We start from the raw sequence: 6,283 nt of genomic DNA on the forward strand, positions 1-6,283 counted from the left end.
AAACAATAAGGGGAAAAGCAAACTACAAAACACTTACCACAGTGAGGGAGTGGCTGAGATCCTGGACTTGGTAGATGGAGTTCAAGGATGCACAAGCAGCGAACCGCTTAGGTGCACACCGGGTAAGCTGGGACGCAAACTCGCCAGTCATCTCCGCAGCGAAGGGAGCTAAGGTGGGCCCAAGGAAGCGACCGAACCAGTCCGACAAGGGGTCCAAATTTAGGTCCCACGGAAATTGGTATTCCGGGTTGTTGATAGTGTTTTGCATCTCAACCCGCAAGACCCTCCTAAGGGTTTCCACCTCAGCATACCCCCGGGAGTATTCGTCCATGGCGTAGTTGTGTTTAGCTATCCGGAGCTCCTGTCTCGCTTCATCTCCAGGAACCGGAGTCAGCACAATATTGGGAGGGGCAGTATGTTCTTCCATGGGAGAGACCCCACCATCGAGACCGTGGGCCGAAGTATCAGCTCTCCGAGGCCGCTTGGGCTCCTCCTGGGCAATCATTTTGCCTTTACGTTTGCGAATCAGAGCAATTTCTTGCTCTTCTTCACCTTCTTCAGGTTCCTCAGGAAGAGCCTGGTGCCCTCCTGCACCTTCTTCAACTTCCTCAGAAAAGCCCCATTGCTTTTCTTGACCTTCTCCCGGCAGCACCTCCTCGTCATCCACTAAGTCAATAGTGTCTGGAGGAGCACTGGAAGAAATCTTTAGAGGGGGGCCATCGGGGAAGAAGTAAAGGGAGGAGGAGCCTCAGGAGTGTGAACCCCGGCAAGTTCGGCCAAAATGGCGTCCATGGAAGCACCTGCTACAACAAAAGAAAGAAAGCAAGTGTTGGAACATCCGTGGGAAACCACCAACACTCAGATATGACAAGCAAGCTAGTCCTACCCCGACTCTCTAATTCGGCCCTAGCAAAGTTCAGAATTTTGATGCTGGCAGCATCATCTCCGAGATAGCTGTCCGAAATCCGGAACCAGCTGGATGTAATATAAGCTGAAGGGCCTAAGGGAACAGGCTCTGGAGGACCAGAACCCATCCGAGACCGACCTAGGAAATCTCCTAAGTTGGAAAAATAAAACTCCTTCAAATGGTCTCCCCACCGGGTCGAGGGCATCCTAAACCTATAAAGACGCTCGTCGAACCCTACAGGCCTAAGACTGGCATACTCGCCAACAGAAAGGACATAATGAACTGCTAAAGGAGACTTACCACCGGAGCCGGAAGTGCTGGCACCAGGAGCCCCAGTGTTCGGCTCCTGAGCTGAAGGCTGTGGCCTGGGAGCCCTTCTCTCCGCTGAGTCCCCAATATGAAGGGGCTTCCCGGCGATCGCCTGGCTCCTTCTCTCAACCGGGCTCCCCACTTGAAGTGACCTCCCGGAAGCCGCCTGGGCCTTAGAGTATGCCTTCTCCTGAGTCTTCCGGTAGAGATACTCCTGGTACTTCTTCTCGGCAGTGGCGATGATCTCATCCTGGAAGGTCTTCTCCGCGACCGGCGTACTCACGTTGGGACAGATAACCCGGGAAAGGTTAGAGTCCTCCACGGATTGGTGCGGAAGGATGAGTTTTTCCTTCCTGCAGTTCTCCGTAGTGACCAGGCCCCGACGTCAAGATTAGCCCGGTCATAAGAGGCAAAGGCCTGGGCTCTCCGAAGAAAGACCTGAGTAGGTGCAGTCCGTTCATAAGGGGGAATCCTCACCCACTCAGTGACGAGCTCCGGATGGTCCACTGCCCGGAATCCAGAGGAGAAGAAAAAACGATGGCGATACTCCTTAACATGAGTTTGCCTGTTGTACGGGACCACCCCTTCATTGGCAGGGTGGGCCCGGAACCCGTAAAAACTATCCTTAAGTTTGTCCCCCTTCTTGGGGACGGAAACAAGTTCGTAAAAATACAATATTTCTGCCGGGCGGGGAGAGCCCCATCCCCGGGCGGAATAAAAAATAAATAAGCCTGAAAGCAGGCGGTATGCTTGGGGAATAAGTTGATATGGCGCAAGGCCGACAAAAACTAAGAAATTAACAAAATAATCTTGAAGAGGAAGCATGTCCCCGGCCATCAAATGCGTCCGGCTCCAGGCCCCAAAGCCGCCGTAGTTATGATTGGGCGTCTCCGCGTCGCGAGGTGGCCGATGGTAGGTCCCTGATGTGGAAGGCTTGATTCCAGCTACCTCCACGATGTTCTCCAACTGATGGGGACAGGTTAGAGTGGAGTGAAGCTCGGCCGCCTCCCATCCGGTCGCCCGAGACTTGTACCCCTCCTGGGCAACAGGACCCAGCGAGACCTCCTCGAGGGTAGCCAGGCGTTTACCGCTCTTCTTAGATGATTTTGAGCCAGAAGCAGACATTTTTCGATTCTGTAAAAAGAATTAAGATTCCAGCAGTTAGGCCCCATACCAAACCCTAAACCAAGAAAAAGGGAATGGGGGTCCCCTAACCGCTGGAAAGAGGCCCCTCCGTACACTCCGTCATACAGGAAACTCTAGGAGGATTCCCTGGACAAGAGTCGGGTGCAATAAATTCACAGAAGACGGTATTGCGCACTAAAGAAAAAGAAAAGGCAAAAAATAGAAAGAAAACAGTCTATCTTATGCCCTAAGCGACCATTATACGAAGAACGTATGGTCTTCTACAAAAAATAACAACAAATGCGTGACAACAGTAATCCTATCACTAGAGCAGTAAACTCAAACAGATTATATGAAGGATATAAACATTTGCATTCCCAGAAATTTCGAGTACAAACCCAGAAAAGAACAAACAGATAAGTAACATCATGCCATGCATATTAATAATGAAGCAAAGGGTGCAAAGAACTTACAATAAAGTGTTGAGACTGGGGGTCCTACTGTGAATCGAATGAAGATAAGAAGGACTAACAGTAACAAACGAAGAAGAACTGGAGAAAACTGCAAAGTGTTTAAAGGTGTTTTTCTGGGTCTGAGAATTTTTCTCTCTGGGAAATTTGAGCAAAGTTGGCAAGAAATGGGAAGTAACCGAAATGAAGGAAAGGTGGTGGCTTTTATAGGCAAAGCTGCATGAGGAACAGGCGTCATCACCTACCAATCGAACGGTGGGGGAGGCGCACGATTTGAATTCTCAGAAACCAACGAACCAGATTGGTTTGCAATAAAGGCGGTGGAAACGTTTGAGTATCCGTCTGACACCATTAATGCGCCGTATAAATCAATGGGCGTGAAACGAATCGACCTCTGCAAAAAGTGAATCGCTGCATTAAAGGCCATCATTAAATACACCCTCACGCGCTCAAAGCTCGTGTCAAGAAACCAAGGAGTCAACCGGAAGCACTTGAGCAAGCCTTGTCTTATTTTTTCAAATAAGCAAGGCTTGGGGGGTAAATGTTGCCCCTGATTTTTCCCAATATACGTGGACCAACCGAATAAGGACACGTGGATCAAGCAATGTACAATCCAGAATATTTGCTAAGTCTTTATGCTGTAAGGTAGCTTCCAGGACGTAGCTCCCGGAGAAGGCATATGGAACCCCATATGCTCCCGGAAGCTCAAAGTAACGTTAAGGCATCTCCGTGACGTGTCAGGTTTCTCCTGAGCAATCAAGTTGCATTTAATGCCGCATGGGAGGAAGCGTGTTGGGACTGCTACACGCAATAAAGTCTGACGGCACAACCTCCAACCAGCAGCTACAAAGTAATGATCATTTAAGTCTAGCGACGGCTACACTGTGAAGAGTCACATCAGTCAAAAGACAATAAGGACATTCCACATAAAAACCCTACAGCACCTAGGGATTTGACCATGCATTACCCATGGTATATTCATTGGGAATGCCCAACTTTATGGATACTTACAGATACATTTGTAAGGATAATTCTGGGGATCACCCCACCAAAAACACTATAAATACTCCCTCAAAGCTCATTAAATGGGATCGAGAATCTTGGGCTGCATAAGAGCTAGTAGAGTAAATACTCACCAAGAACATTCTCTGTATTTATAAGAGTGAAACACTCCCCAAATACATTCTCTGTATTAAATACATCCATAAATAACAAAGACTCGTGGACTAAGGCTCATTAACGCCCCAACCACGTAAAAATCCTTCTCTAATTTTCTTACAGCTCTATAACTTTATAATATTTTATTAGTTGCCGAAAACCTCGGTCAACAAATACTAAAACAACACAAAAAAAAAATAAAGAACATAAAAAACAAGCATAAAAAAACACTAAAACTAAAATAATGAAATGACACACCTCAACAACCCTTTTCCCAATTATGTCTTCAAACATATCAGTTGATTGAACAATCTCCACTTGGTATTTACCCTTTCCCTAAAACTAACAAAATAAAACCAAAACAACAACAAGACACAGAGTCAAACAAACAGAAAACTATAAAATAGGACTAACAAAAAAAAACATGCAAAAAAAAAAAAAAGAGAGAGAGAGAGAAATAGGAAACTTCAACTTGAAAAAAACCCTAAAACAACACAAGATCAATACGAAAATACCTTATCAGATTTGGGAGACTTTACAAACTCTAGCTCCAACTCAAAATCAAAGTCGGAGTTCTCCACCACAAGTCGAGGGCGTTTTGCTCGAGTATTCTTCGAAGTTCCAGCACCTAGTTTCCTTTTAGCAGCAACTAGACAAGTAGGGCTAGGAGGATTATCTTTCAAATTCTTCTTACCCATTGTTGCTTGAAATTTATTTTTTGGGGGTTATTTTGGGGGCTATTTAGCAACAGGGAGGATGATGATTGGGTAACAGTCATTGTGAATAAGGGGAAGTAATATTTATAGAAGAATAAGAATGAAAATGTGGGGGGAAATGAAGAGGGAAATAATCTGAAGATGGAATAACTGAAAAAATTTGAAATAAAAAATAAACCACCCACAGATGTATAAACGCTTAAAAAAATGGATATTAGAAGAAGATGAATAGGAAACATGGGAGAGTGAGATTTTAGTAATGATTATTTAACATTTAAAAATAAATTTAAACTCCAAAAAGAAGCATACTGTCGCAAATTGACACCCCATGGCAAATCAATACTTTTTTGAAATATTTAAAAATAATTTTAAAATAAATTAAAACCCCAAAAAGAAGAACACTGTCACAAATAGTGACACCCAGACGTTAATCAAAGCTTTTTTGAAAAAAAAAATCAAAAAATGAAGTGACAAAACTCGGTGAAGACACGTGTAAGCCACAAATAATATATAAGATTTGAAACAAGGCAGTAACTGCCGAATAAAAAAAAACAGTAAAAATGTTACAATCCGCGTGTCACAGTAGAAATATAATAAATTAGAAAAAGTTAGTAATGTATGTAAATTTCCCTAACTAAAATACTATTTGAATCTCTCTATAGATCTCATCTAGGTTGGTGGATATTTTTTGGTTTTGATATCACGATTGTCCTATTGCTATTGTTTGTTTATTAATTCTCTCAAGTCCCAAATTTATTTTATAGGTTACCAATTTCTCGGTTAGTCCCAAATTTATTTTACAGGTTACCAATTTCTCGGTTATAGTTGTGGTTAATTAGGGGATTGAATACTAATCTCTATGGTTTTAGGACTTGATCTTCATTTGCATATTGGATCTGTCTTGATCTTCATTTTCATTTGTATTTTGTGTTCATTCTAGACAAGAGAATCTCAATCGCATGATGAAACAGGAGCAAAAGTTGTGAAGATTAGAGAATATGTTAAATGCTATGTGGCAATGGGGGCTGGTTGTCATGCTCAAGAATCATCACATTTGTTTTATGCTTAAAAGAAGCTGCTTGTAAATTCATATACAAAAGTGCAATTAACTTTGGGTTACTAGAACATGGACCGATAGGCTACAAGAACAAAAATGTTGCACCTGAAAACTATATTGAGAGAAGATGTTGCTTCTCAAATGGGCGCACGTGCTTCTCCAAACTAGTATTTATATATGTATGTTATTAACAGTCTACCAAACTAGTTACAGGACGAAGGAATTAACATACTTCGACTTCGTTGGGAATGAGCAGAGAAGGGACCTAACAATTTCGAGCATTATTATTTCTTTTCTGAGAAAATGTGCAATGCATATGCGTATTTATATCACAAATAGACAAAATTAATCAAAAGGACTAACTGCTGCTACCATGTATCGAGGATGGAGATTCGATTGCAAAATTATAGAGATTGGGAACCCAAGTGACAAAATTAGAACAGGTTGGGTTCACTATCTAAGTCTATTAAATTGTATTCTCTATATAATAATACAATTAGTTTGATCCCAACATTAACTAGATAAAGATATGTACATGCAG

Source organism: Cannabis sativa, chromosome 5, assembly GCF_029168945.1.
Source record: "Cannabis sativa cultivar Pink pepper isolate KNU-18-1 chromosome 5, ASM2916894v1, whole genome shotgun sequence".
Classification (NCBI taxonomy): Eukaryota; Viridiplantae; Streptophyta; class Magnoliopsida; order Rosales; family Cannabaceae; genus Cannabis; species Cannabis sativa.